The sequence below is a fragment of the Chenopodium quinoa genome, unplaced genomic scaffold (assembly GCF_001683475.1).
Source record: "Chenopodium quinoa cultivar QQ74 unplaced genomic scaffold, ASM168347v1, whole genome shotgun sequence".
In the NCBI taxonomy this organism is placed as follows: Eukaryota; Viridiplantae; Streptophyta; class Magnoliopsida; order Caryophyllales; family Amaranthaceae; genus Chenopodium; species Chenopodium quinoa.
In genome coordinates this window covers 695,934-713,426 of record NW_018743262.1, presented here as the reverse complement: position 1 = coordinate 713,426, position 17,493 = coordinate 695,934, and the positions used below count along the sequence as shown (strand labels likewise).

At 37.2% G+C, this 17,493-nt stretch overlaps 1 long non-coding RNA gene across 2 annotated transcripts; it reads left to right on the top strand.

Annotated features, from left to right (window-relative positions):
* Positions 1–953: 953 nt before the first annotated feature.
* On the top strand, positions 954–4,150 carry LOC110735291. 2 transcript variants are annotated; one of them, XR_002514048.1, is made up of 4 exons: positions 954–1,696; positions 1,968–2,090; positions 3,480–3,698; positions 3,788–4,150. It is a non-coding gene; the product is annotated as an uncharacterized LOC110735291 (long non-coding RNA). The 2 variants fall into 2 exon arrangements; XR_002514049.1 differs by having other exon boundaries at positions 962–1,696; positions 3,514–3,698.
* Positions 4,151–17,493: the final 13,343 nt, after the last annotated feature.

Here is a 17,493-nt window from a genome sequence, read left to right as displayed (position 1 = left end):
CACTTCGAACGACGCCTACAATTTGGCGACTCCACTGGGGAGGATTCTTGGTTATTTATCAATTTGAGTAATTGGTATTTAATTAAGATGAGTGGATGAGACTTGTAAGATTCTTGAAAAATATTCCTGTGATTAATTTGGCATTATTGCATAAGCATAGACGTTTTAACGTCGCATTTAGGTCTGCCCTGTAGGAAAAATCGAATAACTTGATTGTTCAAGAAGGAAAGTAGGGCACCAGTCAGATTTTCTGACTGCCGCGCCATGGCAGAATCTGCCGTGTCACGGTGCAGTACACTGTCAGACAGTGTGCAACATCGTGACACGGTGCTCTCTGCCGTGTCACGACAATCCTTAAATCACTTCGGTGGCTTATTTCCTCTTCTCACAGTCAACTTCCTTTAATTTTCTGAAAAAATGTGTGTGTTCTACATGCGTCATAGCCCCGGGGGATTTAACCTCTATCAACCCAAAAACGCTCATGGCAATAAGGGTTCATCCGAGTTATTAAATCCACCCAAACCATGGAGTCGAGTTCGATTTCATCACGAACTCGATGAGCCGCCCGTTGGCATACACCCTCAAGGGAGGCTGCCTTGCTAACGCGTCCAAACTCTAAACCATGGTACCCTTTTTGACACCAAATAAACCTAATCATAGTCGAACATAGATATTGACCTTAGGTTGCGAACTATTCTTTGCATCATTGTGCCTACGTGTTTTATGTGTGTATATTTGGTCGTTTTGATCCTAACCTTAACGATCTTTCTTTGTCTATGGTGGATTATTTTATGACTAATGATTGCCAATGGACCGTACTCACTTAGTAATTAGCGCCAAAAAAAAATGTTGTGCCACGTCAGCATCCAACGTGTCACGGCAGTTTTCACCGTGGCACGGTGGATTTCCAGCAAAAAAAAAGGAAAAATACACTTTAATAATCCCAACTTTTCTCAATTTACTTTAAATAATCCTAACTTTTGATTATTCTACAATGATCCCAACTTTCACCTGTGTATTCTTTCTTCAATCCTAAAAACAGGCAACCTGCTTAAAAGGTTAATTTTTTTAAAAAATTCCAATATGCCACGTGTTGAGCATTTATTGGTCCAAAAAATGAAAATCTAAAAAATAAAAATAAAAACTAAAAAACAAAAGAAAAAAGAAAAATCAACAGAAACACCAGCCTCGCCGTACTCCCTCCGATCTCCTCCTCTCCATTCCCAACTAGAATCCAGCACTTCCTCCTCACCGGCGATTGAGCAAGATTCCGGCGCCACATTATGATTTATCATCATTTTTACTGGAGTTTCACTACTACAAAATGCATATAATCTCGAAGCTATACCCTCGACACTATGGAAGACCGTCACAACTAAATTTAGGATTCCGTGTTTCAACGACGCTTTTAAGTGTCATTTTGACTTTCTCGACAACTTTCCCCATCGAGAACATAAAAATAGTTACGTATGAACGTGATATACATTGTAGCCACTAACCAGCGTTTTAGGGTTATCCCTTTTCAATCCTACAATTCAACCGCCACCTTTACATCTTCTCTCTCTTACGAGTCTCTAGTCTCACTCCTCAAATTTTCATTCTTTGCTTCCAAATTATGGTTAATGAATTTCTCTACTTCGTATGATCACAAGATCTGAAATCTTCAAGGTAGATAGGCATTGTCGCAAATATGCAGGTTCAAATTTTCTTCACATCTCCTTTTCATAGTCTATTAAAGTCAATCGACATTTCATTCATGGTAGTCTTCAATTTTATGGGTAGTTTACTCCTAACATCACTCGTTTTGATTTGTTTTATGGTATAATTGTATAATTTTGTATTTTAATTTGGCTATTTTGAGGTTTTCCCTAATCTGTGTTTATCAAGGGTTTTTTTTTCTCTCATTTATCAATGATTTTGATTTTAGGTTGTTAATTTCTTACTTCTTTTTTCAATTCCTTTTACAGATCTCGCCTAATATATCATGGATGATGAAGATAGGGAAAAAGAAATGAAGGATTGTGATTGTTCGTGAACTTTTCACACATTAACTTGGATGTCATGAACCTAATTATCACTAGTACATAAGAGTATTTTCTCTCTTCTTTAAATTTATTGTTTTTCCCTAATAATTTGAGTATGAATTTCATCAATTTTTTATGATTTTGTTTTAGTTTTATTTGTTTTTCCGATTTAGTGTTAAAGAACTTTGTTGTTAATTAATTGATAATTCAATTGGGCAAATTTTCTGTTTAATAAAACATTTGGATGTTTTTTTTGGTAAAATCTGGTTTATTAGCAGGATTTTATTTTGATTGTGATATATTTTCTATATTTTTTTATATTAATTTATCATGTGAAAAATTTTCTATAACTGTTTTCATATAGAAAAATCTTTATGGTGAAGAGATGCTCTGCGATTAAATATTTTTTCTCTTGAATTGGTCTTTTGAAATCACCTATCATTTTTTGGATCTTGTGTAATAATGCTGCAAAATCACTTGTAATTTTTATGGTGAAGATATGCTCTGCGATTATATATTTTTGTTTTCGATGTTATATATTTTATACAAATTTCATATGAATTTTGGTTTTATAATTGCAATAACACCAATACGTGTGGAATCGAATTTATATACTCCGTTTTAACTATATTTGGCAATTAAAAAGTTAACTAAGAGCTTCGTGAACCTGCTCATAGTATTAAGGTAACAATCGAGTTTTGCTATTTTGTTTTAGGTTGATAGTTTCTCTTTCAAGTTTGTCGCACACCTTATAGGTGTATATTTTATATTTCAACTTGATATAATTGGTGATGGTCTTGTAGTGGGTTTTACCTTAGTCTTTTCCACATTCATTATAGACCAGTTAGAATTTTATTGATCTCTGCTCCGTCTAGATTATTATTAGTGATGTTTCTGCCTTCTTTACTTTTGGACAACTTTTAGCCTTCATTGCAGTTCATGAGGTTGGAGTACAATGTATTTGGCACTGGTATCCTATAGAGGCGAGTAATGCACTGTGTTCGTTCTTCGTTTGTATAATCTACTCGTATTATTTAAACTATATCAAGCACAATTTCTGTTGGTTTTTTCCCTACCTTGTTCAAATAAATATGATAAATGTTGACCTATGTTTGCTCTCATTACAATGTCTGCATGCCTATGTTTACGATCATCCAAATGTGTTTTAATGTCTCCTTGTTTGGTAGAGCATTTCCACTTTAATGCACTCTTTCAATATGTGGTTGTGCTTGATGGTATATACTAGTCCTTTGGTCTTGCCACTTTATTCCCTTTTATCCAAGCATGTTGAGGAAGAACATTAAATATTCTAAGCATGATAATTTAGATGTAAACCAACTTATTAACCTCATAATTTTTTTGTAAAAGTTTACTTTTTTTTTTAATCTTTATATGCAAGTTTAGATGTGATCACTCTTCAATTTCTTGTGTTATGTACTGGTTTATTTATGGCAGGGTTGATTTGCGTTTAAGAAGGGTTGTTTTGCAGGAAGCCAAATCCGGCTCAGCAGATTGGGACTAAAAACTTGAGTAAATGTATGGGTGATTTATCCTTTACCTCTTGGATTGCTTGTTAGTGCGAATGCATAGACACAAGACTATAAGAGGCCACCCAACCTAGATAAGCTTAAGAGCTGGATTCATAAAATTGCATAGGTTTCCACTCTTGAACAGGTAAAAATTCCCGTATAATGTATTCTTCCAAACCTTGCAGCCTTTGTAATTTCACTAGTTGTTTTGATGTATAGTAAAACTTCTTGCAGCTATGGAGCAGAGTTTCGCGTGTTGATCCGAGTCCTGAAAGGAGGAGGCTGCCTTAATATCTAGTCAAGTAGTATATACAGAAGCATTGCGGTGTCAAGTTATTCCACTAAGAATGTCTTACCAGATTAGCTACACACTTGCATAAAAAAGAAGCTGCAAAATATATAAAACAATACGGAGTAGTAGTCTTCTTATTTTTTGTTTAATCTAAACATGTTATAGTAGATAAGCATATTGTATGTAATTTTTATTTGTTTATCAGTGTTTATGCGGTTAATATAAGAAAGAATTATGAATAATTTAACTTTAGAGATGTAATTTTTGGTACTTAACTATATCTAAATATAACTTGATTTTTAGCATCTTTTATCTAGCTTATTTTTGGTATATTTTGATTATTTTCTTAGTAATAATATAATTATTTGTCACTTTTTAATGTCAATAAACATTCCCGCATATTGGATACATTTACAATGAATAAGGACTACAAAAAGCGTTGCTAAATTTAAAAATATGGACAAAAAAAAGCGTCGATAAAATAGAGGATATATAACATATGACAAATAAAGCGTTGCAATTTTGTGATTATAGACAAATAAAAGCGTCGCCAAACATAAGAAATTGCGCGAACTAACAGATGTTTCGACGCTTCGTACAATAATTTGGACAATAAAAAGCGTCGAGAATGGCGACGCATTTAAGTGTCCAACAAGTTTCTCGACTCACGTTTTTCCGATGTTTTTTTAAAGCGTCGAGAAAAAAAATTTCGACGCTTTTGTGTCGAAAACAAGCCTTAAAAGCGTCCAAAAACCACGGAATTTCTAGTAGTGTTTGGCGGAGTATCGGCGCCAATCAGCTTTACTCGCCGCAGATTAAAGGAGTTCACTGTATTCACCAGATTTTGGAGGAATGTCGGCGTTATCAGCCCAGATTGACGGATTTTCGGTGCCAATTAACGTATTCTTACTAGAAACACCGACACCTTCAGCGACTCACCGTCAGTAGAAGCATCAAGTGGGTTAGGGTTGTTTCAGGGTGCGTAGGGGTTTCATTTTGAGGTGAATTTCGAGTGATTTTACGGTATTTTGGGTGGGGTTTCGACTTTTGGGTGGTTTTGGAGGCGGGTTGGGGAGGGGGATGTTTTGATCAACTCGATGTGAACGGAGCTGGTTTCGACGGTGGGGTAGGCAGTGGGGGTAGTTATCGGGGATGAGCTCAGGCTGGGGAAGGGGTGGTTCACTGGTTATTAGGCTGGATTTATTTTATTTTATTTTTTATTTTTTGTATAATTTATTTTTGAACCACTCACATATCGACATGTGTCAAGTAACCTACAATATTAGGTTGTTGACTTTTGTTAACCGATTTGGGATTGTTGGAAGAAAATTGAGGTGAAAGTTGGGATTTTTGCAGAATTATCGAAAGTTGGGATTATTTAAAGTAAAGCAGGCAAAGTTGGGATTATTAAAGTGTATTTTTCCAAAAAAAATCTCGTGCCACGTCAGCATCCACCGTGCCTCGAGAAAGTTCACCGTGGTACGGTGAATTTCCAACAAAAAAAAAAAAATTCCCGTGCCATGTCAGCATCCATCGCGCCACGGGGATGTTTACCGTGTCACGACAATTTTCACCGTGGCACGGTGAATTTCCAAAAAAAAAAACCTGGAAATGGTTACCGCGTCATGGCAGCTTGTGCCGTGACACGGTACAGTTTGCCGTGTCATGGTGCCTAGAAAATAAGTCATGTCAGCTTTTTTAAGTCTTCTGGTTAATTTGGATCTCGCTTCAGTCATTGTTGTTACTGTTCACATGTCTAGCCATACAATCATACCACGAGTCTTATAACATCACTTAATCACTCAAGAGTCAAGTATAGTCCACACACTTTCTTTTTTTTTTTTTTTACTCCAGTCATACACTCATACACCATGTCATTTATGATCGTATACTAGGTTCATGCACCCCATTTCCGTCATAATAAAAGATGAGTGGATCGAAGTTATTCTCACTTGTTTTCAAATGAATTTTTTTCCTATCTTGAGCAATGTGTAATATGGTACGGGTAAATTGGTACGGTACGAGTCATTACTGCATCAACCTCTTAGACTTTAAAGAGAACTTTACCATCTCCACATTACTCATCACCTTCAAACTACTTTCAATTTGTCCCAATGGCCACTAAGGAAGATATTGAGAGCATTAACAAGTCCATTAAGAAAATGTCTAACATGTTACAAGCACTCACTACCAGAGTCAACACAGTAGAGCAAAACCATGTTACTGTGGCTACAATGGACAAGATCAAAGAGCAAATGAGCAAGATTTATGAGGATTTCACTTATGTGGAACGACCTCCCACTCCTTTGGATGTGAAGGACAGACTCCCTAAAAAGTTCTCCACTGCTGATATTCCAAAGTTCAAGCCTAGTGACAATCCAATATTCCATCTGAAGGCGTTCTCTGCAACCATGGCTCTCAAGGTATTGGACGTAACACTCTTCCCTATGGTGTTCCCTCTCTCCTTAGAGCATGCTTGCGAACAATGGTTTTATTCCCTAGATGCCAAGCGTACTGCGACTTGGAAAGATGTCACCGATAGTTTCATGAATCGTTACAAGTGTAACATTCAAACTAAAACTTCTGAACGTGAACTCTCCATTCTCAAACAGAAAGAGAATGAAGGCTTCACCGCTTGTCTGAACAGGTGGAGGGAAATGACTTCACTCTTGGTAGATCCTCCCAAATAAAGAGAGATGGTTCGCCTTTTTATTCAAAATCTGAATCACAAGTATAGGGAACATCTCAAATTTCTTCCTTTGAACACTTTTGAAGCCGTATATGACATCGACATCAATATCGAGGATGAGCTAATAAAGACTGCTGGTAGTAACAATAATAACACTTGGAAAAACAAGAAGAACGACCATCCTTATTCTTTGTCTTCTAAGCACGAAAATACTACAAACAATATAAGCCAAGTTGATCTCAATGAAGTGTTAGCTCTTGATGCTCCATTGCCCAAGAAGAATAGAACTTACACTCCTTTAGGTATGACTTATGAGGCGGCCTTTGATCGCCATTAGAGTCAAGGCTTGATCACACCTATTGGGCCATTTCTAGAGCCAAAATCGAAGAAAGGAGCGCCAAATGGAATCCCAATGCCCATTGCAAGTACCATCAAGGAAGGGGCCACACTACGGAGCAATGTTAGAATTTGAAGGACGTCATTCAAGAGTTGGTGGATGCAAACAAACTTCCTGTCCCTCTAGGCGACAAGAAGTAATGAACACAAGGCGCACAGCAGATCCTTCGTGCAAGATTTCATGATTTCTTTCTTTATCATGCATCTCCATTCCCCCATTTATGTCTATCATATGTTTTCCATTTTGAATTTTTATATGTTTCATGTGTTCCGTTCACCTTTTCCATTAATAAAATGAGAAAATTTCCTTTACATCTCGATCATAGAATTTTTCATTCATTCACTCATTCTCAAAAAAAAAATGAAAAAAAAATCAATTACCGAACCAAATACAAGGTACACCACACCAATGACTTGAGGCACCTTTGCAACCCTGTCATTCCCTGTTAACCATTCAATCACATTCCATTTCTTCATCAACCATTTTGAGCCTCTTCTAACGTTTGGCCTTCATTTCTTCAACCCACATTCACTTAACCCTGGGATTGGAAGATGTGTAATTGTATAACATTCAAAAAGCAAGTAAAAAAAAAAAAAGCAGCAACGCAACAATAAAACAATGTCTAAAGGCAAGTGTTCCAATGTCTTTAATATGAACACGTCTCAAATTGCGTCTCTCATCGAGTGCTCGGTACCGTGCCTGAGAAACATGAATGCTAAGTGAGTGATGGACTGCATGATGTGAGATTGCCTACATTGATTCAAAAGAATAAAAACAAAAGAAAAGAAATTCAAAACAAAAAAATAAATAAAAAATAAACTTGTAAAGTCCAATACATAATTGCATATCTTGGGGGGCTTTTCTCGGGTCTTGAGCCTTTTACCCCTTTCTTTCTTAAATCATCAACTTAACCACATTACAACCCTTGAAAGACCTCTTTTAGGTGTACACACACTTGTGCAAAGTTCGGTTAGAGCTATGTTCGGCCTGATTCCTAACGGATACGTAGGCAACCTCACATTGAGGTGCGGCCACATTCATATGCATGATCGAGTCGAAGAATATCTAATACTTAATCCTATGACCCTATCCATCTAGAGCTAGACTTGGGGGCTTGAACCCACATCATTTAGCCTACCTATCCTAAAGAGTCACCATCTCGACTCTTCTCACATCTATTACCCTCACCATAGCCATTGCAGCCTCACCTAGTATCACTTTCACACATTCATAGCCATATCAGCTTTCCCTTAGGAACCTTTTATCATGAAATCTTGTTTCCCTACCGTGCATGCTTCATGATCTTTTAAGAAACATTCATTAAAAGAAACATTGTATACTTGCTTAGCTTCTTGACCTAAGCAATGTTCATTGTTTCATGCGTCGCATAATGTGCTGAACAACATTTATATAACAATGATTTGTAATCATACAAAAGCATATTGTTCTTAGCTCCTTAACCTAAGCAACGTTCATTATGCAATAATCACTTCATCTATATACGTGCCTAGCTTCAAGACCTAAGTCAAGTTCAAGATCGTTTCTTTACACCATATATGATTCTTAGCTCCATGACCTAAGTTCTTTCATCTATTGTGTCACATGATGTAATTGTCCTTAGCCTCCTGGCCTAAGAACATGCATCATGCATAAATTATTTTCAAGACAAGAAATTTAATCCATGCGATTCATTTCGTCTTGCTCAACGAAGAAGTTCAAAACTCTTCTTTTCTTTTCAATTCCTTATTACAAATTTCCTCGCGCTCTCTAATCATCACCAATTAGCTCCTTAAAGTTTCCATCATTTGTCTCTCCAAGGGCCTTAGGTTAGGATTCATCTCCAACTCCCTCAAAGATTCATGAATTTGACTATAGGGGATTATAGACTGATCACAAAAATTTGGAGAATGAGAAGGTGAAGTGGTTTGAGGATCAAGAGTAAAAGAAGATCCACAACCAAACGTAGGATCATCATCATTATAAACATAAGAATTTTCATTAAATAGGGGAGAGGGGGCACAATCAAGCATATGAGATTCATTATCAAGGGAATGAAGCACATCACAAGAAGGCATGGTAAATAATGAAGAATATTGAAACACACCATTAGCATCAACTTGAGCATGCACTTCATCATCATGAACAAAAGGAGAAATAAAGTTGAAATCATGTGTTCTTGGTTCACTTAAGGGATCATGTGACAAATCATGGGAATTCATGCTAATATTAGAAGAATCAACACATTGTATATCCATATTAGAATCATGATTACCCTTATCATAAACATCCTTAGCAAACCAAATTGACAATGCTCTAAATTCAACATTATGCATGCATTTAACTTTATCCCTAGTTTGCTCATTCAAACCAAAGTAACAAATCTCACAAGCCTCCCAAAGACTACAACAATTATAGTCTAAAAATTCCACTAGCCTATTGAAATATTCACAAAAAGGCTCATTTTCAAATTGAGAAAATGATAGACATGCCATTATTTTTTTCACTAAACAAACAAAAATCAAATAAAATAAAAGTATACACCTAGACTCAAACAATCACAAACACTAAAACATAGACACCGTTCCCCGGCAACGACGCCATTTTGATGAGGGAAAAACTAGGTCGTTATCTAGTCTTCCCTCGGTCAAACTAAATTTATAAACACTTAACAAACCTAAATATGAGTATAGAGGCAAGTGAAGGGTCGAACCCAAAGAACCGGTAATTTTCAAGCACTTTCAATTATGCGCCTAAGCTAGGTCGAAATCAAAGGGTAAAGGGAGAATACTAACAACTAACAAAACAAGTAACCAAAGAAATAAAACACTAGGAACCGGGATCAACAAGTAATCATGTCAATTGCAACAACTTGGAAAGATAAAGTCAATCAAAGGTTGTGAAGACTAATGATAAGAGCAATCAATTGGAATCAAAGAGCTATCTTCTAATTGTGAAGCTAAGGTTCACTATGAATAACAAACTAAGAGAATCACAATCAAAACCAATCGATAATTGCAATTACTAAATCAATTGTTCATGTCATTAGCAATTACAATGCAATCTAGCATAATTCTCGAGGCCTAATCGAATTACACACATGCAAACCTTCATTAATCACTTTAATCTCAACAATCAATCAACACAATTCCCAAATTAATCACAATTAATCAATCATACAAGTTTCACCCAATTCCTAGCCAAACAACTATTCAAGAATCATCATCTATCAACTAACAACTATGGAAATCAAGAATCAACAATATATCAAGAATAACTACACTAATTAAGCATCAAACATCAAAATCAATCCAAACAAACATGAAATTAAACAAAGAATTAAGGTGAGATAGAGTTAAGAATGCTCATTGATAATAGATAAGATCTTGAACACAATTGTCACCCTTGTATCTTCAATCTCTCAATCACCATTGAAATCCTTCACTTTCTCTCTCTAAAACTACTCCTAATCTAGCCTAATTTAGAGATAGAAGCTCTCAACCTAAGAGAAAACTATTCTAAAAACTAATAATTACATGAATGAATGATAATGAAAACCCCCCGAAACTATCTATAAACAAAAGGAGAAAAGAAGCTTAAAATCGTAAAAGACTCGGAAGCCCGCGCCCTAAGAGAAATTGGCCGCGCCCACGGAGGGGAGCGGACACCCAAGAAGCCGCGCCCGCGACCAAAGCCCGCGCCTGCAGGGAGCCCACGGCCAGCCCTCGAGGACTTACTGCCCAAAATCGGCAGAAATAGGTTGCGGCAGATCTGCAGGGCCAACTTTGGAAGGTTGTAACTCTGAATCTAAGAATTTTATGAAGGCGTGCAACCTATGATTGGAAAGCTCTTCAAGTCTAGTTTCCAACCCAACTTGAATCAGCTCAATCGAATTTGTAAAACTTAATATATGGCCGAAACAATACACAAAGATACTTTTTGATACTTTGCAAGCCTTCATTTTCCTTTGTTTCTTGGATTGGCTTGACTCGCGTGCTTAGCTTCCCTAACTTAGCTCCGTTAAATTCCTTGAATGCACTTGAGCTCCCTCCTTGATTAAATCCCGGGAAGCTCGACACACCTACAAAACAAGTCAAACAAACGGAGAAGCGAGGGAAATAGTCGAGAAAGGAATAAAATAATAAGAGAACCATTAAAAGCACACATTTCTCTAAGTTAACACACAAACACGCAAATCAAGCATTATTCCCTAAAAAAACGACATAAACAACTAAAAACGAGCATAGAAATATAAAGAAAACATAGCCTAAAGGTGCCATAAATGGCACGGATCATGTCTCCCCAAAACCGAACCCAGTGATGAATACCATCCACGTCATTTGATTATCGAACAAAGCGAAAGTGTGAAAAGTCTAGTGATGAGGATGTTTTTATTAAAATATCTTTTCTTTCTTTTTTTGAAAATATTTCTTTTCTTACCATGTTTTTGAAAAATGTGTATTCTAGTTTATTTTGGTCCATGATATGTGTCTAATGATGGTGTAGTTGGATAGGTCTTGAAAAGACCTTTCCAACGATATATTATAGGAAAAATTGCTCTCATTAATTTGAACTTTGCCTCTTCCGCCGAAAATAATCCCAACTTTCGTTTATTATCTATCACTCCCAACTTTAGGGGGTATTAATTTTTGTTGCACCAAAAAAGTCATCTAACCTGATATAGCAGGTTACCTAGACACGTGTCAACGTATGATTGGCTTAATTTTATTTATTTTTTTTAAAAAACAAAAAACAAAAAAAAGCCCCCACAAACAACCCATGCCCAGCGGCTGCCACAACACCCCCACCCCCACCCCCACCCCGCCGGAAAATCACCCCACCCCCGAAAAACCCCTCCCCTGCTGCCGGAAACCGCCGCACAACCTTCCCCCACCTCGAAACCTACCTTTTCCCTTCCCCCACCCGGGAAAACCCCTCCCTCACCCCCGGAAACCCTCCCTCGCTCTCGAAAACCGCCGCACAACCCTCCCCTTCCCTCGAAACTCCCCCTTTCCCTTTCCCCACCGCCGAAAACCCCTCCCACCACCCCTGTTTCCTCCGTCACTTCCCTCTCCCCCGCCGTTTTCCGACCTAAATCCCCTTCCCCTTTGTTTTCGCCGTTTGCTCCTCCCCGTCGTTTTCGCTCCCTTCCCCTTTATTTCCGAACCCAAATCCGGCCTCCTTTCCTTTATGCTTCCCCAATCCCGCTGCCATTAACGGTGGCTGCCGTTAAGGGGTGGCTGCCGTTTTGGTTGGCTGGGGGTTTTTTTTAATTTTTTTTTTCCATTCATGTAGTGGCACGTGTCCAAAAAAATGTAACACACAAATGTTGACCGGATAACCGGTTGCAGGTAAATTGGATGCAATAGAAATTAATATCCCCTAACGTTGGGAGTGATAGATAATAATCCAAAGTTGGGATTATTTTCGGCGGACGAGGAAAAATTCAGATTAATGGGAGTAATTTTTCCTATATTATAAGCCCAATTCCGATGAATAATGAGGAAGCTATGGTAAAAATACTAAATTGGGCTCGAAACGGATCTTACCTACGGCCCAATGATCATGTGGAGGGTCCAAAGGTCTAATCCTATTCCTAAATTAATTAGGATTAATTAGAATCTTCTATAAGTTTTTAAAAGAACTTACCTATCTTCTTTGAAAAGATAAGATTAAAGAATTTGAGTTAAATAAAAACTTTCTTTTTATAAAAACTTTCCTTTTTTTTTAATCCTAATTCTTTTCGAATTTAAAGATGTTCAAAGAGAGTCAGATTTTATTTTTGTGCCTTATAATCAATCCAAATTATATATGGTTGGATAGATCTTGAAATTATCTTTCAAATGATATATTATAATATTAAATCCGAGATATAACGAAAAAGATATGAATGACATATGAAACTCTATCCAAAACTGACACCATCCCACTATTTCGACCATATCTTTTTATCTACAACATATTTAATCTGATTCTAATTTGGTTAAAAATTAGACTTCAAGAGCTTTCCAAAGACATATTATATGCCTTTTTTAGACTTCTGGATCAAAAGATATGATAAAAACAAAATCCGCAAACACTGTTGTCCATCGAATTTTATTTCGATTCGAATTCAGATTCTTTTCATATTCTTCGACCCTCTTTTTTCTCTATAAATAGAGGCCATATCTCCCCTGTTACAATCACCAACTCTCATCAAGAAATTATTTATTCTCTCTCCCTCATTCTAAGCCAAACCTTTTACAAACACAATTCCGCATTCATATGACTTAGAAGCACCTAGCCAAGTTCGAAGTTGTCTAGATTATTATTATTATTATGCTATTATTATTATGCTTTAACATGATCATGATTATTTTTATAATTTTTATAATAATTGTTATTGTTATTATTATTACGATTATTTATTATTATTATGTTGCTTGATTATATTATTATTTATTGCTTGATCACACCTTTTATGCATGTTTAAAGGGAATTGGTACTTCTAATCATGATTAATAATATAATTAATAATCTTGTTTTGGGTTAATATGATTATAATTCATGTGATCGCCAATAATAGATTTATTTGTGCATTAATATTTAACCAACATAGATAAATAGGTTTAGGGTTAATCTTAATGATTGCATGTTAGTTAGGAAGCGCACATGAATACGATCAGAATAAAGCAGAAGCCTATTATTTGGGCAGGTTCAATCTCTTTTAGGTTGGATTTGTACCTTCATCCCCGAACTACCAGTTATGGTTCTAGACCTATTTGAGTTAACGATCTCCTTGATCGTTAAGGGATGTAACCTTCACCTTGTTATCAGTTTACATGTTCCTAAAACTTGTTGGCGACACTTTTTCTCTATCTTCTTTCCGTTTGGACGCCACCGTACTTTAGTGTATGATCATAATGGGGTTCAAGTTAAGGGTAATGCTTGAAATATCCCCTACATATCCCTTATGCTTAATTGACTTGAAATGCCATGAGAGTAGGAATTTTCAGTCAAGGTAATGAACTTGTCATCATGATTATGCTTTAATACTTGTTTTATGCTTTGTAACCACGAGAATAGGTTGTATTCATGATTCAAGTAATCTCTCTAGCTTGAGAGAGTAGTTGGGTGCTTTGGCTGACTTCCCCTATATTATCTCCTTAATTTATCATTGTTTACTACATGCTATTTGTGATTTATGACGAAAATTGAGTGGTATATCCCGAGCCCTAGAACTCTCTAATTATTGTTGATCACCCCTTAGTATTAGTTGATTTGAACTAGTACATGTTACATAAAAACCAAACCTATTTCGACTTCATTTAGCTTATTTAAACGGTAGTATCTTGGTGGTTGATTCATCACCTCTCTTGGGTTCGACCCTTTCTTACCCTTGCTATTAGCTAGTGAGACGAAGATAGGACTTTATCTTTGGTAGGCTTGACGACGGCCTATCAAATTTTGGCCCTGTAGCTGGGCAGGCAAAGTCACATTGAATGTATTATTGTTGAATGAGTTTAAGTGTGTGTATTTGTATCATAATTTTTCTTATTTATTTTTTTATATTTGGGTTGTAACTTGTGATAGTCATTGCTAACATTTTTCTTAGCTTTGTTTGACCTTGCATGACACGGAAGAGTAAGCAATCACCGCTTATTCCTGTTGATCCAGAGCTTAATAGGACTCTGAGAAACGTGAGGCTTTTGCAAGGCACACCTGAGTTCTCTATTATATATTCGGATTGCGATCTGGAAGAAATCTTTGCAACCAACGACGAAGATAACATGGGTGATAACGATCCTCCTCCACCATTGATATGAGATTATGACCACCCCAATGCCTTCACACTTCGAAGTGACATACGTCTCCCTACTACGAATGCAAATAATTTTGAGCTTTCACCTTAACTCATTTGTATGATACAAAGTGATCAATTTGGTGGAAGTTCTCATGAGTGTCCTTTTTCTCATTTAGACAACTTCCTCGAAGTGTGCATAACCATCAAGCAAAAAAAAATTACGATGAGTTCATCCGTATGCACATGTTTTAATTCTCCCTCCGTGACAAACCCAAGCATTGGTTGAGAACGGTAGAAGAGGGATCATTAACCACATGGGATCAAGTCACTAGAGCTTTCCTTGAAAATTATTGTCCACCCAAAAAGACCACCAAACTAAGAAGAAAAAGCACAAATTTCAACCAAGAAATTGATGAAATGTTAAGTGAAGCTTGGGAGTGTTTCTAAGGACTACACCATGGTTTCACATCATGGATTATTGTTCAAAGCTTTTATGATGGTCTTACTCCTACTTTAAGGGCCAACCTTGATAACAGGGCCGGTGATAGCCTTAAAAACCTATCGGTGGATGATGCATACAAAATGATTGAAGAAGTGGCAAAGCACTACGCATACGGAGGTGATAGAAGGCAACCTCAAGCAAAGAAGGGCAGAATCCATGATCTTAGTGCAATAGACCTTATTGCATCAAAGTTTGACATGCTAGCTCACAAGCTAGATCAAGCCACCCTTACATCTCCAAGCTATTCTTCATAACAAGTCATGTCTTGTGAGACTTATGGAGGAAATGATCACTTGTCCTCCTATTGCAACTCAACTAACCAAGAGCAAGCAGCGGCTATTGAGCAAAGAAATGATCAATACTCTCAACCCTACAATCAAGGTTGGAAATCCCAACAAAACACAGGTTGGAAGCAACAAAACCAATGCCCCCCTCAAAATCAATACAACCAACCCCATCCTCAAAACCAACAAGCTCCTTACCGTCACCCTAATCAAAGGGACCAAAACCAACAAAGGCAACAATATAACCAACCCGTTCCTCCACCTCCATAAAAATCTAGCCTTGAAGCCGCAGTTGAGACCTTCATTACACAACAAGGAAGAAGCAATGCGTATATGCAAGCAAACATCCAACAACTTCAAGCACACAACAAGATAATTGAGAATCAATTGGATCAAATTGCACAACAAGTTGGAAGTTCATCCTCCAATCCTAGTGGTCACTTCCCAAGCTCAACGGTTGTGAACCCAAAGGAGCAAGCTAAGGCCATTACTTTGAGATCGGGAAGAGGTTATGAAGGGTCGATTATGAGTGAAGAGGAGCCACAAAAGAGAGATGAGGGAGTTGTGGTGAGAAATGAGAATGAGTTTGAAAATGAGATAGTTGATGTTGAGAGAAAGGAGCCATAAAAGAAAAATGAGGGAGATGAGGAAAAAGTAGAAAATCCCCCCATGAAAGTATACAAGCCTCCCATTCCATTCCCTCATAGGATTTTTGAAAAGAAGTTAAATGAAAAGTTTTCAAATTTTGTTGAAGTCATGAAAGGACTTCAAGTGAATATCCCCTTTCTTCATGCTATGTCATAAATGCCTACATATGCAAAATGTTTGAAGGATCTTCTATCCAACAAGAGTAAGTTTGAGGAGAGTGCAACTATCTCCCTTCCCAAGGAGGTGAGCGCTATCATTCAAAACAAGCTTCCTCAAATGCTTGGTGACCCCGGTAGCTATGCAATACCGGTGAAGATTGGAGACTTGGAAGCTATGGATGCTTTATGTGATCTTGGGGAAAGTGTGAGCTTGATGCCCTATTCTATAGAAAATAGTTTGAAAGTTGGAGACTTAAAGCCAACAAGAATGTCCCTACAATTGGCTGACCGCACGGTTAGGCTACCTTTGGGAATTCTTGAAGATGTACCGGTTCAAGTTGGGAGAACATTTGTGCCTTGTGACTTCGTGGTGATGGAAATGGAGGAAGACACAAGAGTACCCCTCATCTTGGGAAGACCATTTTTGAACACGGCGGGTGTTAATATTGATATGAAGGAAGGAAGGTTAACATTGAATGTGGGAGATGAAAAGATCTCATTCTCATTCTCTTAAACATTGAAAAAGCCATCGTTCGATGAAGTTCATAGAGTTGATAATTTGGAAAGGAACTTAGAGGAGTTCCAAGATAATTTGATTAAAGGAGATCCTTTACAAGCTATCCTAACGGGAGGCTTAGTTGAGGAAGGTGAAGAAACAAGGGGGTATGATCTTTTGCTCAACCAACCTTTAGTCCACAATGAAATGAAAGCGGAAGTGCTCAATGTGGAGGTAAAAGAGGAGAGGACTACGCCTCCTCATAAGGTCGAACTTAAACCCCTTTCCCCTCTTCTTAAATATGCTTTCCTTGATGATAGTGAGTCTTATCCCGTTATTGTCAATGCCAAGCTCGTTGATGTCTCTCTTGATAAACTCCTAGTTGTTCTAAGGGAGTATAGAGATGTCATTGGATACAAAATTGATGACAGTAAGGGGATAAGTCCCACAATTTGCATGCATAAGATAATAATTGATGATGATCATACTTATTCAATTGAGCACCAAAGAAGGCTCAATCCAAACATGAAATATGTTTTGAAAAAGGAAGTTTTAAAACTTCTTGAAGCGGGCATACTCTACCCTATCTCCGATTATAAGTGGGTTAGTCCGGTTCAAGTTGTGCCTAAAAAAAGGAGGCATGACCATCGTTAATAATGATAAGGGTGAGACCATTTCTACAAGGTCGGTCACC